The 20700-nt window shown below is 40.7% G+C and overlaps 2 long non-coding RNA genes across 3 annotated transcripts; one reads left to right on the plus strand and one right to left on the minus strand.

Annotated features, from left to right (window-relative positions):
* Window positions 1-5508: 5508 nt before the first annotated feature.
* On the minus strand, window positions 5509-7789 carry LOC143516504 (uncharacterized). 2 transcript variants are annotated; one of them, XR_013131717.1, is made up of 3 exons: window positions 7719-7789; window positions 6197-7503; window positions 5509-6083 (listed from the first exon to the last, which is right to left on the minus strand). It is a non-coding gene; the product is annotated as an uncharacterized LOC143516504 (long non-coding RNA). The 2 variants fall into 2 exon arrangements; XR_013131716.1 differs by having other exon boundaries at window positions 6197-7788.
* LOC143516505 (uncharacterized) lies at window positions 6437-8138 on the plus strand. The gene is made up of 3 exons (XR_013131718.1): window positions 6437-6584; window positions 7724-7875; window positions 7968-8138. It is a non-coding gene; the product is annotated as an uncharacterized LOC143516505 (long non-coding RNA).
* Window positions 8139-20700: the final 12562 nt, after the last annotated feature.

Genomic DNA, 20700 nt, shown 5'->3' on the forward strand with positions numbered 1-20700 from the left:
AAAGGACTGATAATGAACTGAGACCTCCGCGATAAGCGGGAAAAGCAGAAAACAAAAGCAGAGATAAAAACTCTGAAAACCAACAGAAAATACACGGACGTGTCGGCAAAAAGGAGAACAAACGAACAAAATAATAAACTTCAGAAACAAAAAACACACGGAGGAAAGACTCAACGTGTCAGCAAAACTCAGACGCACAAACGAACAAAGTAACAAACGCCAGTGAGGGGCAGCTGGCTGAAGCGTGACGCTTGGGAAAAAATAACTAAGAACCCTTCAAAGAAACAAACGATAGGAAGGATAAAGAGGGGGGAAAACTTGAGGTAGGCCAGGGAAGGCGCAGGAGAAAAAACTCGAAAAGAAAAGCGTGGTCGCGAAGACCAACACAGAGAACCTGGAGAAAATACCGGCTGGCAGTACGAGCGAGAGGCAACGAACAACTCAGCAGTGAGGCACTGCAACTGTGCCTGTTAAATAGGGGAAGGCACAGCTGCAGGTCCTCACTGCTGATTGCGCCTCGTTTGCGCATTAAGTCGCGCACTTCTCCTCGTGACGACAGGAGGGGCGGTCCTGGACCCAGCCCTGACTGTAGTAGGTAGAGCGCGCCCTTCTGTGGCGACAGGGGGAACGGTCCTGGACCCCGCCCTGACAGAGGTGGCCCCCTACCGGTCGCCTCCGTCCACAGCGGCTGTTGTTGTTGCTGTTTTGTGACATCGTGTGCGTCCCTCAGGTGGGCGGAGCCCGTGATCCGTCTCACCTGAGGGTCGTTTGTTTGCCTATATATGTCTTGTCTTTGTACCAGTTAACCGCTGGTCATTATATCCTTAATTTGGATCTTTTGCACGGGTTTTGGTTTGCACACTTTCTATTAAACCATCCTTTTTCCCTGAGACTTGGCGTGATCGCTTCCTTTTTAGTCGCTCACCCTGCCCGTCACAGCTACTTTGTACACCTCCAGCACTCTTGGAACCAGAGCATTAAGTCCATCAAGAAAACACTGGTAAAGATCTATGGTGACGACTCTTGAACTCTACCTGTATCTGAGAAGACATAGACATTCAATAATAGCTACGTACAGCACTTTTGAAAACATTGTCTGACATAGCACATGTGACTACCTGTCTCTCAGTGAAGAGGGCTGGCCATCTGTCGAAGACGTCTGCAATAAGTGGCTCTTTTCTTGGATTTTTCTTCTGCATTTCAAGCACCATCATTTTGTGTTTCTCCTCTGCATTTTCTGAAATTTGTCCTTCCAGTAAATCTGGTAAAGAATTTGTTCCTTTTCTGTGATTCTTCAAATGTGCAAATTCCACGAGATTTAAGAACTTTTAAACAGTTTAGATACATACAACTGAAACCCTGTCTTCCACGTACATGACTGTCTGTAATTATTTACCATTGTTTTTTCAACATATGAATAAAAACTGCAAAACTTACAATTCCACTTCATCCACAGTTGCAGCAAAAAATGAATTCAAATACCTGTAAAACAGAAAATTCAGCATCAATCAATCAATGATGTCAAAATGTCAAATTAATTGTAAAACAAAATGAAAGCGTAAACTGCAAACAGTAAAACTATTACAATGGAGTCATTGTCGCAATCTTAAACTGATCGTTACCAAACCAGTTAAATGTAACAAATTTTATGAGTCTTCTAGTTAGCTTAAACCTAAATATAAGGTAGGTACATAGGTTGGCAACAGCAGCTATCTTGGTGGGAAACACGGCCTGGCTAGTTCTCGACACAGTATTCAAGCTTTCTCTCATGCATTAGCTCAACAGCATTTAACTCAGGTAGTCTAAAATGTTGATAATGCAAGACAACTGACATTAGCCATTCTGCGTAGCAATGGAAGCCAATACCATGCCTACGAATGATAGTGCCTAGTAGCAGCATATATAATGAGACACCATATTTTACCTTAGTACATTCTGAGCATTTGTTTTTTACTAGTACAAATTGGTAACGATCTGTCAGGTAGGACCTGGACCAGGAGAGTACTTGACCTCTTGCCAATGAGTGCCTCCAGCCTATTAAGTAGAATATTATGATCAATGGTGTCAAAATCAGCAAAAAAAAGTGTTTTTTTTTTACAAACACACTTCTCATGGTTCAGCATGGTTATTTGGTTGCACCGGCTCAGTAGTCAAGACTAGCATCTTCTCTGTTTGGCCCAATTGGGTAATATCTCATTGTACGTATACTTAGTAATTTAATCAGTGAACCAGATTTCTGCAACTGCACCCTTAATAGGGTTTACAGGAGCACTTCTTGCCTGTCACTACAGACATGGACGGATGTGACTTTCACCCTGCTGGTGATTTTGCTAATGATGTGACTCTGATGCATGTGAGACTGAAGTGACTGTTGTGGACACTGGAGTGGTCACTGCTGCATCTTCTCTAGTCGCCTCTCCTTCTTTGTGCAGAGCATCGCAGAGCATCATGGGTTCAATGGCAATCCTCTGCTGCGAGTTATGCTGTGGAGTCAGATTCCTGTCCCGAGAATTGGTCCTCTGTCCCTGAGGGACCAGTTGATCCAGATGCTACTGCAGATGGCCTGCCTGTACTCCCCTTCATTCGTCCTACTGAGGAGCACAGCACTGACTAGTAGACTCATCTCACGTTTTGGTAGGGTGCTTAGATCTGTTTGCCATTTGATGGAGTATATGATCTAATGTGAGTTACTGCTTGACTCTGAGAATGTTCACTCACCTTTAATGAATGTGTGAATTGTTTTTAATGCAATATTAAAATACATGTAGATACATTACAAAGTAATTGATTCATGAACATGGAACACTGAACCATTCAGTAGAAACAAACTGTTGTTGACGGGCTTTTCTGAGCAACACTATAAATGGGCAGAACTGTTGGAATGCTACACGGTTCTGCTTGATGAACAGAACGTCTGTTAAAGGGAAGTGAAAGAGCCTCACAACATCTGATAAAACTGAACAGGACTATTTAGGGCGACTGAAACTTCTGGGCGCAGCACTCTGATCCTCTCTGAGAACCAGTGGAGGAGCACAGGGGTAGTAAGCTGTGAAGACACCCAGGGCTCCCAGACACCAGTCACCAAGAGCCTCAACACATAACAGTGTACTGAGGAGAGTGAAAATGTGCATATTTTCTGTAAAATATAAGCTATGTTTGTTTTACTATTAAGAGTTCATACACAATTTAAAGAAAATAAAACGTCTTTGAATCATAATGTTATTGTATTATGTGCATTTTATGTAACGATTTGAGTGGCATGCTACTGTTTGAGACCGCTATTTTGACTGTAGTAGTAAACGTGATGATGTTGGAATGCTGATGTTCCATACTAGTTCTGTGCTACAGTTCAGCAATTGAATTCCTATTCATGTAAATCTGAATTCTCACAGTGGGTACGTTGAAGACATTACAGTAAACTGAATTCTCTTTAGAAGACTAGAAGACTTAGAAGACTTAAATAGGCCCTGCATAATATACATTAATATTTATACATAATATACATGAACATTTTTGGAGTAAGCATCAGCTTTCATAATAGATAATAGATAACAGTTTTATTAACATTTTATCAAAATAATGTGTGTCATGCAGTAAAAAAAAATGCAGCTATGTAGTTACATTGAATTACTGGGCATTCAATGCCCAGTGCTGCCTCTATTACTGTCATGCCCAATCACCAGTGTGTTTACACAGGTGTATTGTTCTCTCCAGACACATCTACTGAAGCTGTCCCACTGTTAACACTGTCACTTTCCCTGTTCAGTCTGCCCAACATCGTTTCACATGCCTCAGTTTCCAATAACTGAGACATAGATACATACACCATAATTATATAATAACAATACTATTACTAATAATCATATGTACATAAATAAATAAATAAACTCAGCTCACTATCTCACATATTCAAATAGCCAAGTGTGTCAGGAGTTGTATAGCACTATTACATCAGTAGTTACACACAGGGTTATAATTATACCAATCCACTTAAGAAGGCAGCAAAGATATCTAAAAAAAGAAGATGGCAAAAGGGTTCCAGTATTTGTCAAAATAAATTGTATTTGCAGCACAATGTCACAATTCAAATTCAAAAAATTCAAAACTTATGACAGTATATTTTAGATAGGACTTTGTTGTCCAGTTTAAATTATTCTTTCTTTTATAATGCTTCCGTTTTCATTTGTCAGGTATGGGGTTTCTCGACATGCCAAGCAACATACAATTGTGTCGATGAGGAAACAGCAGAAGGCGTGGTTGGAGCAGGAAAGGTGTTAATGTCTAGTGTGGCAAGCAAACATAAAACAGCTCCCAACAGGCAAAAACGAGGAGGGCACAAGGAGCGCTACAATAATGTCTGGGGCACCATAAGGGTGTCACACTTGACAACACGAATGTCTACCAAGTCAGGGCTGAAGACATCAGTCTCTCTCACTCGTGGTGCAAGGAATGCTCAGTACTGAACAGCAGGACCTGCAGGACTAAATGTGAAACAGGTGCAGGTGATAATAAATGGGTGACTGTGATTGTGTTAGTGAGGACGTGGCTGAGTGACGTAACAGCAATATATGGACAAAAGTATTGAGACAGCTGCACATTACACCTACAGAACATTTTATGACATCCCATAAGCATTAATGGTATTATATTAATACAAATATTAGTCCTCCTTTGCAGCTATAACAGCTATATCCACTCTTTTAGAAAAGCATTCTACAAGATTTTGGAGAGTATTTGTGAGACATTTTGCCCATTCATCCAGAAGAGTATTTGTTATGTCAGAGACTGATGTTGGACGAGAGGGTCTGGCTCACAATCTATGAGGGCCAGTTAAGTTGTTCAGCACTAACCTTACCCAAATGTATGGATCTGGCTTTGCGCACTGGGGCACAATCATCCTGGAACAGAAAAGAGTCTCCTTCAAACTGTTCCCACACAGTTAGAAGCAAAACATTATCCAATATATCTTGGTTATTAAGACTTCTCTTCACTGGAACTAAGAGGCCTAGGCACTGCTGAACTTTATCCAACCTCTGTCTGAATTTCCAAATAATATTAGTTCTGTAATCACTATCCGAATTTACAGAAGACTAGAAATCCACTTGTTGCTTAAATTAAAATGTACAGCATTTCACAATTAATATTTCAGTATTCTAAACATAATTCATGGTTTATCTAATGTGTTATCAGGACAAAAATTTTGTTTTTCCTTTCCATTGTCATCCTCGGCTTACTCACTGGGGGCTTGACCTCTTGTAAAGCTGCTTTGTCACAGCAACTGTTGTAAAAAGTGTTATATAAATTAATTTGATTGACAAATCAACTAGAAAAAAAAAATTCACAAAATATATGTATCTACAATATATATCTACAGTTTTATTTGTTCCACAAGCCATCATGTTTGTTAAGACAGGTTATGTATATAATTCTAAGGATGGCCTAGGCTGCCTAATCTGCTCTCAAGATGCAAGGCATGTGTATGGGTAGTTGTTGACAGTGCTGGGTATATAATAGGTCATATGTGTTTATTCGGTGACACTGTGAAACTGAATATTTTCCCATGGGGAAACAAAGCATTAAAAAAAAGAAATAAATGGATCTGTGTGTGTGTGTGTGTGTGTGTGTGTGTGTGTGTGTGTGTGTGTGTGTGTGTGTGTGTGTGTGTGCGTGTGTGTTTTTCTTGCATCAGCAGGTGACTGCGGAACGTTTTTGTATGACCATTTTTCACAGTGTGAACACCCATGATAAGTTTGTGGACGTTCCTATATTATGCATACTCTGACAGTAATAATCTCCTGAATCTTCAGGCTGTACTCCACTGATAGTCAGAGTGAAATCAATGCGATTTCCAGCTTCACTGCCATTGAATTTATCAGAAACACCAGAAGCTCTCTGATCAGTATAATATATCAAGAGTTTAGGAGCTTCTCCAGGAATCTGATGAAACCAGGATATGCAACGTTTTGACGTGTCTTTCTTCACACAATCAATTGCTGGATCATGTTTACAGTGAATAGTGACCGTCTCACCAGGTTGCACAGTCTGATCTCCAAACTGAGTCAACACAACCTGACCAAGAGAGTCTGTGGAATGAGAGTTTGAAATATTGCATTAAGACTATTAAAGATTACACTGAGAGATATCAATAAGGCTGCAATTGCAGATAACTGAAATTAGATTTTTATTATTTTCTTACCTCTGGTGTAGATCAGGAGTGTGCAGATGAAGATGGTGAGGAAAGTCATTATGTATTTGTTATCTTTAAGAGTCGTGAAGTGTTGACTGACACAGCCATAAGTACTCCCAGGTCACTGAAGCATGTAACACTAATGCAAAGTGTCTGTACCATGTAAATGTTTTTTCCTGTGTAACGAAAGCTCAGGAGAGTTCAGAATAATGTGTGGTGACAGTGTGAAATGTATTATCTACAATTTTGCATATAGAATTTAATTTGCTTGAGGTAGTCAAGCTACTTTATTGGAACATTTCATTATTAAATTTATGTAAGCATTTGCAGGTTCTCTCTCTCGCTCTTGCCAAAGGATTCTTTCCCTGTTGCCCAACAGTTGAGAATACTGCCTTTGGTATGTAGATTTTGCCTGTGGTATGTAGATTGCAATTTTCAGATTTAGCAATTTCAGATTTTGCCTGCCGGTCGGCTCCATCCAAGGTGACAATTGTCCTTTTTTTTGTTGCGTTGTGTTCGTCTTGTCTGGTACAAAGACATATAGACGGAAAATGACCCTCAGGTGATGACCTGATGATAGAGTCGATGGCCTGATGAGGGTCTTGCTATGTCTATAGTACCTGCTATAGTTGACTGCTGTTTATTGTATGCTTAACCTTTATATGGTCTATGGGCCTGTGGGACCCATTTTTAAAAAATCAGCTTAAAAAAAATTATACAATTTTTTTTTTTTTCAAACTGAGATTCATTGGTCCTTGGCTCATTTTCCGTGAGCAACATAAATCAGAAAATATTTTCAATAACCACCCCCCCGTACACCCCCCTTCACATGTGTATTACATAATCAATCGACATTGCTCATCATACTAATGTAATAAAGTTATGTTATCCTAACATTACTGTCTGCTTACGTAGCCTACTACACTTTCCCTCTCAGTCTGTCCCTCGGTTTCTCTTTCACAAGCCTGCATCTCTGGCTGCTGCTCTCCCTGTCTGCTGCTGCTGTCTTCACCTACAGAGGACGCGGAGGCTACAGCAGTGAACATGTCTGTGATTTTTACACATTTTGTATCATCTACATTGAGACTTTTCAATTTCTTCGCGCGTAACTTCTCTGCTCCCCCTTTCTGCCGCTTATGTAGCTCCATGCTGCCTCTCCTTTAACAACGCGCTCAACACTGAACGTAGTGGGAGTTACAGCTGACCACGCAGAGAAAGGGTGGGGCCACTTTCGTCCTATATCCTGATTGGTTCAATCCACTGTCTATATTGAAGATGGGCCAATGGGCCGCCCCCTCTAAATTGTGGGCCGGTCTCTTAGAAAAAAAGGGAAGGAAAAAAAATCCATCGGGAGGTATCAATTAGACACTTCAAAGTCCTCACCCTGAATCCCACAAGTGGAGTAGCAATAAAAATTCACATTATAATCAATAAATGTTGGAATACTTTATATGAAAATGTTTTCAAGGACGCATTCAATATTTTATCAATTTGAATGATTGAGAATAATTAGTCTTTATTGTTTTCTTACCCAAGACACGTGAGGAGTGTCCAGATGAAGACAGTGGTCAAAGCCATGGTGCCTTTAGGATCTGCCATCACTAGATCAGTTCTCTGTAATGAAGAGTTAAGAGTCACAAGGCTGTAAACACTCCCAGATCACTGAAGCATGTGCCGGAGATGCAAAGGTGTCTACACTATGCAAATGATCATTCTATAATATTAATAATACATTTTATTTAATCGCCATGTAAATGATCATTCGACTCCCACATCAAAGGTTCAGACTCCCACATGAGATGGAGCAAGACTGGCCTGTATCTGCAACAACAACACCACAAAAAAACAGAAAACATCCACTCTGTCATTAATAAAACTACTCTCAAATCAAATTCTCATGTGACATTATGTTTAAAATATGCATGTATTAAATAAAGAAGTGGAATTTGCATTGAAATATTTGGGTATTCATTTCTTGTTTGAAATTGATGTCTGTTCTATTGTTGAAAATAACAGTTGAAATCTGAGCTCTATAGTTTGGTAAATTACAAAACTATTAGATCTGCTGCCCAGTAGGATAATTGGTTGTGATTAGTGGTGTACTTTTGAAGACCTTTTACATTCTTAATTAGTTTAGAAAGCCCAGTTCTCAGCACAGAAATCATCTCTGTCTAAATTCAGAACGCTCCCAGAGATGCAGTTTAACAGACAATGGTATTGACTCATGCAGAGTCTGTTTATGAAAAAAAAGTATATTATTAAAAGAAATTATAATACATAACAATACATAAGTTTGTGATTGATAAAGAGATTTATGGTATATTTCCCATCACTGGGCAGTTCTGTGTGTAGTACTGTGCAAATGAAAAGCCCTGAAAGAAAGATGATATTACCCAGTATTTACATTATTACCCATCATATATATATATATATATATATATATATATATATATATATATATATATATGGACGCACACGCACACACACTCAGGCAACTTTATTAGGTACGACTTGCTAGTACCGGGTTGGACCACCTTTTGCCTTCAACAAGATTCAACAAGGTACTGTAAACATTCCTCAGAGAGTCTGGTCCATATTGACATGATAACATCACACAGTTGCTGCAGATTTGTTGGCTGCACATCCATGATGTGAATCTCCCGTTCCACCACAACCCAAAGGTGCTCTATTGGATTGAGATCTGGTGACTGTGGAGGCCATTCGAGTGCAGTGAACTCATTGTCATGTTCACTAAACCAGTCTGAGATGATTTGTGCTTTATGACATGGCATGTTATCCTGCTGGAAGTAGCCATCAGGAGATGGGTACACTGTGGTCATAAAGGGATGGACATGGTCAGCAACAATACTCAGGTTGGCTGTGGTGTTGACATGATGCTCAGTTGGTACTAATGGGCCCAAAGTGTGCCAGGAAAATATCCCCCACACCATTGCACCACCACCACCAGCCTGAACTGTTGACAAGGCAGGATGGATCCATGCTTTCATGTTGTTGATGCTAAATTCTGACCCTACCATCCAAATGTTGCAGCAGAAATTGAGACTCATCATCAATTTTGGTGAGCCTGTGCGAATTTTAACCTCAGTTTCCTGTTCTTAGCTGAGAGCAGTGGCACCCGGTGTGGTCTTCTGCTGCTGTAGCCCATCCACCTCAAGGTTTGCCGTGTTGTGCATTCAGAGATGCTCTTCTGCATGCCTCGGTTATTTGGCTGGTTATTTGAGTTACTGTTACCATTCTATCAGCTCGAACCAGTCGGGCCATTCTCCTTTGATCTCCTTTGATCTTGGCAATGTCTACATGCGTAAATGCATTGAGTTGCTGCTCCGTGTTCGGAGATCCAGATTCCAGATCTAATGCTTAATCTTGCAGACTACCCCATTACACCTGGCACAGTAGTTAAAAACCTAGGCGTCATACTCGACTCTGACCTATCATTTGATAAATACATATATAATACTACTAGGATAGCTTTTCTACATCTCCGCAACATTACCAAATTAAGAAATGCATTATCACAGGATGATGCAGAAAAATTGGTGCATGCCTTTGTTAGCTCTAGATTAGACTACTGCAATGCACTACTGTCAGGATGTTCAAATAGGAATCTAAATAAACTTCAAATAGTTCAATATGCCGCAGCCAGAGTTGTGACCAGAACTAGAAAATTTCAGCATATTAGACCAGTCCTATTAGCCCTGCATTGGCTCCCAGTTAAATTCCATATTGATTTTAAAATTCTATTATTAACATATAAAGCACTGCACGGGCTTGCTCCTGAATACCTCCAGGAACTTATTTCCTACTATGAACCCCCACGTCAACTAAGATCACAGGGTGCTGGTCTTTTATTAGTTCCACAAATTAATAAGGTAACAGCAGGGGGAAGAGCCTTTTCTTATAAGGCCCCCCAGCTTTGGAACAACCTCCCAAAATGCGTACGGGACTCTGACACAGTCACAATCTTTAAGTCTAGGTTGAAAACCCACCTATTTGGTTTAGCGTTTGACAAATAACATCACCCCTTAGATAAAGGTACAGATCCAGGGGTTCATAGACGAAGGGTTTTATGGTAGACTGGGGCGCTGGTGCTGTCGTCCTGTCACTGCTCGTGGTCACTCAAGTTTGTTGACAGTGCAGTGGATGGATGCCATTGTCTCAGAATGCCCCCAAGCCTATGTTACCTTCTGGTTCTGCCTTTTTAGCTAGGCTGTAATAATTTACCTTAATGCCGGAGTTGCTGCCACAGTCCAGAAATGTGTTTAATTTCATCTGTCCTGTATATGTCCTCATACAGAGCTAATTTTCCCTGTTTTATTTTTTCCACATGGCTGCCCGCCTGCTCGAGGAAAAATGAGATGAGGAGGCACAAGCGATTCATCCAGTGCCAGCCACCTACTGCCTAACCGGATAAGTCTACACCATGATGGACATTACTACATCTTTTCCTTTTCTTTATTTCTTTCTGTTTAAATTGTTGTTGTTGTCATGGTGACCGATGTCGGCCAGAGGAGGATGGGTTCCCCCCCTGAGTCTTGGTTCCTCTCAAGGTTTCTTCCTCATGCAAAAAAAAACTAGGGAGTTTTTCCTTGCCACTGTCGCCCTTGGCTTGCTCACTGGGGGCTAGGACTCGGCACTTGTAAAGCTGCTTTGTGACAGCAACTGTTGTAAAAAGCGTTATATAAATAAAATTTGATTGATTGATAATAGTCTGTAATTTATCTACAGTAAATTACCATTGATACAGTAATATTTTGTCATTTTTCTCAGTGGTAAATTAGTTATTTTACAGTCCTCTATTGGCAACTTTTTTGCCAGAAATGTACTGCAAAATTTGAGATTGTTTTATCTTAGTTCTGGTTATTATAAAAATAAGCATGTACATATTTGTAACGTGGGTGTCACGTAGGGCTACGCCCCCCTCTCCCCGCTGTCACTCCAATGTCTTTTCCTCATGTTTTCTGTTATTCCTTGCCCGTTAGTCCCGCCCCCGTCATCACTGTTTGCACCTGTCCCTAGTTTAGTTCCGTGTTCATATAGTCCCTGTATTTCCCGTCTGGTTGTTGGTTGTTTTGTCTAACCAGTCGGTTTGTGCTTCGTTGATCCCTGTTCGCTGTTTTGCGTGAGTTTGCTTTGTTTTCCGTCATCCGTGTTTATTTAGCTTGTTCTGTGTTTCCCGGTCGTGGTTTAAGTTCCCTGTCTAGATATGCCCATTTACCTTTCTTGTTCTGGCTGCCCTCCCGGTTTGACCCACGCCTGTCCTTTCGACCATGGTTTCGGTATTCCCTTTAATAAATCTCGCTCTCCTCAGCGTTTGTGTCCATCTCCTCGCTCCGCAGCACGAGCTGCGTTACAGTGGGCAAAACAGCAGGAGGCGCTAAAGGTGTTTGAAGGTCTTTATTGTCCATGATATGCACGGCAAAGACGAAAACACCAGAACAACTCAAAGCACAGAAGTTATAAGGAACTGCTAGAATTAGAGACAGGTGTACTGCAATAATATTCAAGTGATTGGGACCAAAGGAGTGGTGTTGTGGAGGTGTGTGGTGAGGTGGGCGTCTCCCCTGTGCCCGGATCCCGTCCAACCATGACAGAGCCTGCACCGAGGCACTGGTTTCTCAGGGTGTGCACAGTGAAAGGAGGTGAGCAGTGTGGGGTCCTCAACCTGGACGGCTGAGTTCCTCTGGACTGTACCCCTCCCAGTCCACGAGGGACTGCAGGGTCCTCCCTCTTCTCCTGGCATCCAGACCGCACCGTATATGCTGGGCCATTCTCCAGCATGATGGGGGGGTGATGCTTCCTCCTCGGGGTCTCTGATTGGTCACTCGTTCACCGGTTGTGATGATCTTTCTTTGTTACCAAATGCAATACTGGAAATAAATAAAGGAATGGATCTAAGTTGAAAAATACTGTGAGAGAAAAATACTGTGAGAGAATTTCAACTAACTAAATTATATGTTGAAAGTAAGTGTACAATATGATCATAAATACAAACTATATATATACTAGAAAAAAATTAAATAGTGTGTGGTTGAATCTATGCTTGAAAACTTTTTCATTAGTACATTGGTAACACTGAATGCATTATTTATGTGGTAAATGATTACATGTTAAATATATTTTTGTCATGCTAACCTGCAGAGAACATATTGGTAATTGGATTGTAACTGTTCTGGCATAAATGAAATACAGAAAAAAGAAATTAAAATAAAGGACACTGAAATTAAAGCCAAGAAAATAACTATGAACCATAAAATGTAAATCAGCAGTTGCAGACTGGTGTTTTTCGTTGTAGCGGGTTGGACATTTAGTGCAGGAGGTTTTTGTACAGCCACTAAACGAGTTTGTATCACTGTGGTGGACTTTTGGTGGAGGCACTCGACTCTCTGTTGGAAGTAAGTTATTTTCTCCTTATATAAATCGATGCAGATTTCACAGTGTATTTGACATGCAATATCAAAATCTTTAATTTACATTAGAACAACATACAACACATTTCACAATATTGTAAAATATAATAAATATAATAATTACAATATAATATTTTGATACAGCAGTATGTAAAAAACATTTTGTTTCATTCATCTGCTATATATATATATATATACATACATACTGACACTTCTAAACATAAATTAGTTTCAAATGTCTTTAGAGAGTGTTTGTTAATGTTGATATTTTTAAGAACTGTGAAGACAGGTGTTTTTATGAGCAGGATAGATCATGTACATGATCAGTAGTCCAAGACAAATTTCACAAAATGGCATAATAAAAAATATTAAGCAGTTATTACCTTCATTTTCTGTGAAGGTAGTTTACTGAAATTCTCATAGCTGTAAAATTTAAATTTAAGTCCACATATATTTGTAAAACTATGCTAACCATTGATGGAAAAAATGTTTTTTTTACGTGAAACAAAGAAAGTATGTTAAATGGAATTGAAAGAGCCTAATAAAAAAACTCAAGTAAACTTTAGGGAACAGAAACATCTCTCTCTCTCTCTCTCTCTCTTTCTCTCTCTCTCTCTCTCTCTCTCTCTCATTCTCTCTCTCTCTCCAGATAACAACCAGCCCACCCTCACAGTGCTGCCTCCCTCCAGCGTGGAGCTCCAGCAGGGGAAGGCTACACTCATGTGTCTGGCCACTAAGGGCTTCCCCTCAGACTGGAAGCTGAGTTGGAAGGTGGACTGCAGTAGTGTGAGTGAAGGCGTGCGTGTGAGCTCTGGTGTGCTGCAGAAGGATGGCCTGTACAGCTGGGGCAGCACTCTGACCCTCTCTGAGAACCAGTGGAGGAGCACAGGGGTGGTGAGCTGTGAAGCCACCCAGGGCTCCCAGACACCAGTCACCAAGAGCCTCAACACACAAGAGTGTACTGAGGAGTGAACCTATGTGTTTTACACACACACACACACACACACACACACACACACACACACACACACACACACACACACACACACACCTTGAGTATGTTCCTGTAAGGTCAAATACAATCATTTAAGTTCATTTCATATTTTATTATCAAAGCTTTTGCACTTATTTTTTGCCTTCATGTGCTTTACCAAGTTTGCAAAATAAAACCAAATAAAATATTTTGGAATCAGAATGGGTTTTTTTTTCTGTTTGTCATATTGTAAACAATTTTACTTCTGAGCAAATTAAGCTTTCTATTTATACCCTTGTTGCTAATGTTAAATTCTTCAAGCAAGTTTTGTCTGAAGAAACTTAGACCTTTTAATGTTTACAAAATTATAATGGAAATGTTTCATAAAATGTTTATAGAGACTGTTTTGTTTCTCAGTGATTTCTTGGTTTTATAATTTGAATGTGAAATATAAGACAAATGAAAATAGCATTATTAATCAGACAGTTAAGATATTAGTTGTGTGACACAAGGGCTGTGAGGATGAACATGGCTGTGTGATACAATGGCTGCCTCCTTGTCTCCTCCTTGTCTCCTCCTTGTCTCCTCCTGGGCTCCTCCTTGTCTCCTCCTGGGCTCCTCCTTGTCTCCTCCTGGGCTCCTCCTTGTCTCCTCCTGGGCTCCTTCTGGACTGCCAGCATCCACTGGTTCAAGTCCCATCTTGTCATATTCTAGTCAGTGTTTGTGTCTATCCTTCACTCAGTACCAGTTACAGTACCAAAATCAATTTAGAAATAATGGCATAATATAATCAATCATCCAAATGACTAAAGTAGCTGCACAGAATGAGCAGTTTAGTTAACTAAATGTACAGAGGAAAAGGCCATTTTCCATTAGATGGAAATATCAAAATACATTAAATATTAAAATACACATTATTAAAATACATGCAGATATTTGGCTCATGAACATGGAAAGAACTATGAACCATTCCGTAGAAACAAACAGTTGTGGACTTGCAGGGCTTTTCTGAGAAACATACACCCCAGATTTTGGCTGTTATATTAAACAGCTGTTACATTAGAGTAATAATACATTATTTTATTGATGTTTTTACTAAGGTTTTTCATAATATGTGAATTTCCCCAATGTGGGATTAATAAAGCATTCTTATCTTCTATATTTTTTGCATTTAAAATTCAATTTGGCCAATGCTATAATTTTGTCATTATATTAATAAGAAAAAGTTCAGAGAATTGGTGATTAGTTACTATAAATGAGCAGGACTGTGTGAATCTGTGTGCTGCATGCTTCTGCATGATTATCAGAACATCTGTTAAGGGGAAGTGAAAGAGCTTCATGACATCTGATAAAACTGAACAGGACTATTTCAGGCAACTGAAACTTCTGGGTTTCATCTCTCTTTCTCTCTCCCACACACACGTGAGTGTGAGCTCTGGTGTGCTGCAGAAGGATGGCCTGTACAGCTGGGGCAGCACTCTGACCCTCTCTGAGAACCAGTGGAGGAGCACTGGGGTGGTGAGCTGTGAAGCCACCCAGGGCTCACAGACACCAGTCACCAAGAGCCTCAACACACAACAAGCATCAGCTGTCAAAAGATTTATTAAATTCTTCTCAACATTTTAGTAATTCAGCAGTAAAATGCAGATATATAGTTACATTGGGCATTAGTGTGCAGTCTCTATTACTGTCATGCCCAATCACCAGTGTGTTTACACAGTTGGATTGTTCTCTCCAGACATATTTACTGTAGCTGGCCCACCGTTAACACTGTAACAATTGCACTGGGGAGGCACAACGGCTGACACAGACGACTACAATAGATATCAAATACGACGAACACGGGAAAATGGGAAACAGATGAATGGGATTAACATAACTAGGGGAACACATGTACGAAAAGCAACTAAACACCAGAGGTGGAAAGAGTTCTGAAAAATTGAAATTGAGTAAAAGTATCTTTACTTTGCCTAAATTTTACTCAGAGTAAAAGTAAAATTACCCATCTCAAAACTTACTCGAGTAAAAGTACAAAATTACTTCATTTAAAATGTAATTTGAGTACAAGTACTTTCAGTTATTTAATGCAAAACAAGGATGAGTCATGAATCAAATTCAGCACAAGTTATTTTAATCGATTTCAAAGCGTATTTAAGTGCACATCCACACTTGCAAAAGATCAGCTTTTGCTGATCACGCATGTAACGTCGGGTGTACCAACAAGTAAACACCGTGTCAAAACCAAAGGCAGTCTCTACACAGTCTATACAGTTTCTGGTCAAATGCAAGAGAGTAGTAGACCCAATTGCCGACAAAACGCAAAGAGCAAAATGTGTGTGTGTGTCCACACACACACACACACACACACAGCAAAACCAATCACACGAGCTGCGGAATAAACTAAATGCATAGAAAATAAACTTCACTGCAAAACAAACGGGAGAAAGATGCAACAGAAGTGACGTGGAGAAAACTCAATGTGAAAAAATAAACTTGACCGCAAACACACGGGAGAAAAATGCAACAGAAAAGATGCGGAGAAAACTCAACGCGAGAAAGCGAAACTTAGGACGCCAGGGGAAGTACCTGACAGCAGACAGAATGCTGCGACGAAACAAAAACCCTTCCCAAAATAAACGAAAAAGTTAGGAAGAGATAAAGCAGGAGGAAAACTTGAGGTAGGCTAGTAAGCAGCGCAGGAGATAGTTACTCAAATAAATAGCAGAAAAGCAAGAGAGATAAGAGAGAGCCTAGGACTTGGACTGACTCTAGTGCCTCTAGTGTTGTTAGGAAGAGCGGCAGCCGAGCCAGCCCTGACAACACAATTGACTTTCGGTTCCGGGACTCAGAAATTTAAATTTCTGCCCGCATTTAATTTTTCACCATCAATATTTTTTTACTCAGTAACGTGAGGGGGTTCAAATGTAGCAAAGTAAAACTACTTAGGTCAAAATTTACTCGAGTAAAAGTAAAAATGACATATTTCAAAAACTACTCAGAAAATTACAAATTACTCATAAAAAGTACTCAATTACAGTAACGTGAGCAAATGTAATTCATTACTTTCCACCCCTGCTAAACACTACAAGCAGGAGACATAGGCAATGGGGGAAGACAGAAAGAGAGCAGGGACCAGTGAGCAGAACAGGCAGAGCGACATGGATAGCTTACAAAACCCGACAAAGGGACTGGGGATACGCGGGGATTATACACACAGACTAAAGGGGAAATTAACAAGACACGGCTGGGAACAATAATGACAGAGGCAGAGACACAAGGTACAGGAAACCAGGAAACAAGGAGGGAAACGATGGAAACCAGGAAACAAGGAGGGGCAGACGTGACACACTGTCACTTTCTCCTTTTAATCTGCCCAGTATTTTCACATGCCTCAATAGAACCTCATTAGAACCTTCTAAAATGTTCAGTGCAGGGATTTGAGACTCTGTCCAATACTTCAGAATCACCTGGGCACAAGTTTTAACCCACCCAGGTCTACTGACACACCCCTGCGTCAAAGATGGCCGCCGTGCGAGTATATACATTAATGTTATTAATATCTCAGCGATACAACATCGCAGACACACGGTTCATACGTTTTTGAAAACTGGAAACTGTCCCTTTAAATGTTAATTCATGCTTGAGCAGACTGGCCACAAGATGGCAATACATGACCGAGTTGAAGCACGCCCGTATATGGCTAATCCTTTTATGGCTTGCACGGAGGGGGGTTGATTTCTCCCCCGGTGTGACTGCTGTGACTGGCGGATTCAAGTGTCAGTCATTACATGACCGCTGACATCACTCACATCGCCCTTTACGGATGTAGGAGGGTTTTAGGACGGCATTAGATCCGTTTCACCTCGGACAAACACGGAAATACAGACTTTGACGGCCGCTAGCTAGCGAGCTAGCTAGCGAGCTAGCGTCTACTTATCTACATGGCGATGATGAAGGTATGTTGATGATTTATGACTAAATGAATGTTATTTTGCAATATTGATCACTATAATAGCGGGCGATCATAGATAGGGTCGCGAATTTCGTGATGGTCCCGTGTAGTTAGTTCGCTAGCTAGCAGCTAGCTAGCATCTGGCTAGCTAGCGTCTACTGATGAACCTGTGTTGATTTCCTGAGGGGTTTATGAAAAATATAAACGATCGATGACTAAATGCATGCAATATCGATCACTATAATAGCGGGCGATCACAGATAGGGTCGCGAATTTCGCGATGGTGTACTGTAGTCCTGTTTGTAGTTCTATGTAGCATCTAGCTAGCTAGCGTCTACTGATGACCCCCATATTGTAGGCCTGAGGAGAGACTCATGACCGATGACCCGAGGACCTACGACCTCAGGAAACATATCACTCTTTGCGGAAGTTTTGGCCGCTTTTTGACGCCTGAGGTAAACAAACCGGTTTTGCTCAGTAGTTTACTACTACTACTAAAAGCCCTTACTACTACTACATAGCGGTTATGAACCTATGTTGATTTCCTGAAGGGTTTTATGAAAAGTATAACAGATCGAAGGCTAAATGAATGTTATTTTGCAATATTGCTCACTATAATAGCAGACGATCGCAGATCGGCTCGCGATGTGTTACTAGCTGTCTAACCAGCCTCCTGGCTAGCTGGCTAGCTAGCTGGCTGGCTAGCTAGAAACTGCTTCTGTGCAGAATTCGTAATTTATTCTTTATAAAATTATTTTTACTTATTTTTTTATTATTTCGTATTTGTCTTTTGCCTATATGTTTGCTTTGTGAAAGTATAGTATATAATAATCTAGATGAGTGAATATGGTTTTGGCTAAGCTGACTAGCCTGTAGTTTGAGATTTCTTTAGTTGAGGGTGTGTCACGCTACGGTCCCCGAACCCTTCCTTTTGGGGCGTGTGTTAACGTTGTCTGTGTCTACTCGTCTGCGTCAGTGTAGCTCCGTGGGTGCGGGTGCGTCTTGTCATTATCCGTCTCACCTGTGGCTCGTCTCGTCATCACGTGGGGTTGATGTGGTCTGTCTATTTAATGTGCGTTCGCGCAGTGTCTTGTGCTCGTCGTTGTCTAATGTTTACACGTTGCCGTGTCTGTTTAGGTTAAACGTGCGCTGTATTGCGCAATATTTGTATCACATTAAACGTGACGTCTGCTGAATTCGGAGGTTCTGTGTCTCATCCTTCGCTACGCTCCCGGCGTCACAGGGTGTACAAATTTCTGTACACTACTTTATACTTGTATACTACTATATATATTACATGTTTCACTATTTTTGTGAAGCAAACCCTTGAACAAACATATTTCAAGCAACAATAATATTGATCTCTTTCAGTAAATGTGTAATTTCATATAAAATGTGAAAGAATTTTTGAAAATTTGCCTCATATTTCCAGGTTTAGGACCATATTATTTATTTATGCAATACTCTAAGTCAATGTAACCTCATTAGGAAGAGAGCTGAGATTGTTCTGAACATTTTGATATGAGACATGTGGGTAAAATGCTATAATTAAGTATGTTTAGAGACACATTTATATAACCATGCTTAAACAGCAAAAATGCCCCTAGACTTGCTAAACGCATATTTGCTACAGTATGACACTATAGCTTTGTCTCCTAGTGATGTGGACAGTTCACATTCCAACCATCATGTCCATAAAGCATGCATATATGAGCCATATATTTCCAGCCTAAATCATCTTAAATGAGGTCTGTTCTACTGAGTCTTTTGCAATTACTGTGTATGTTTATTAATTTGAAACAACTTAGATACTTACACACTGAAGGACAAGGAGTGCAAAATAACAAAAAAGTAGAATTTAATAAGGTACATAATCCAAATCAAGGAATCAACCAGCAGTCAACTGGTACAAAAACAAGACATATATAGACAAACAACCCTCAGGTGTCAGGAATCATAATGGGCCCCGCCCACCTGGGTGACAAACACAATGCAGCAGGAGGCCTGCATACCGCCCCACTAAGCCGCACATCCCCACAGCCATGCGGCCAGCAGCAGTAGCACAAAAACCACACAACGAATGGGCGAAAGGGGGGGGACAAGTGAGGAACACCTCCTACTGTCCTGGAGCTGAAACATACCAAACAACATATAACAACTCCAAGCACACCGGGGCAGAGTTCTAGACCGACTGGGCCATCAACAAGACAACCATGTCCCAGTTTGTCCAGAACTCCACCCAGGTGTGCTTGGAGTTGTTTAATGTTGTTTGGTCACAGGACCCTCACACTAGGGCTGGGCGATATATCGAGATTTTGAGAAATATCGATATATTTTCATACGAAATATAAGATGAGACAATATCGTTTATATCGATATGTCTATGTCGCGTTAGTTACACGTGTAAATTCCAACGTTACAGTGATGTCTGCCGTTCATTACATATAATGTGAACTAATTCACGTTCAAGTTCTTTATTAAAAATGTGTTGCGTTCAGTTCAACGTTCACGAAACAATGAGCGTGTTCAATTTACTTGAGTTTCTCTTTTAACAACGTCCGCCCTGCCCCGCCTCTCTTCCTCGCGCAACTCTCCCCTCCCCCCTCCCCCCGACACACACACACACACACACACACACAGCATGGAGACGGATAAAGACACGAACGTTGATAATGAAGTACTGGTTAGTAAAAGAAGAAACAATGGCTCGATTATTTGGAGATGGTTCGGGTTCAGAGTGTCAGATGAGCAGCAGAACAACGTTTTCTGCAGAGAATGCCGAAAACAAGTCCCGACAAAAGGTTCGAGCACTACTAATCTTTTCCATCATTTGCAACAGCGCCATAAAGTGCAGTACGAAGAGTGTGTGAAACTGCGCGCTGCAGCCCCGACCGTGAAGAAAAAGTGCGAAATGGGGTGACATTACTAAAGCAGTGGCATATCATATCGCCAAAGACATGGTGCCTATCTCAACTGTAGAACAAAAAGGCTTTGTGCAACTGTTAAAAACCCTTGACCGAAGATACCAGTTACCTAGTCGGAATTATTTTGCGAGAGAAGTACTGCCAAAGATGTACACTGAAGTTAGAGAGAGTCTCGCCGGCCAACTCGCCAAAGTGTCTCACTTTGCACTGACCACCGATATGTGGTCCAGCAGGAC

The sequence above is a fragment of the Brachyhypopomus gauderio genome, chromosome 6 (genome assembly GCF_052324685.1).
Source record: "Brachyhypopomus gauderio isolate BG-103 chromosome 6, BGAUD_0.2, whole genome shotgun sequence".
NCBI lineage: Eukaryota > Metazoa > Chordata > Actinopteri > Gymnotiformes > Hypopomidae > Brachyhypopomus > Brachyhypopomus gauderio.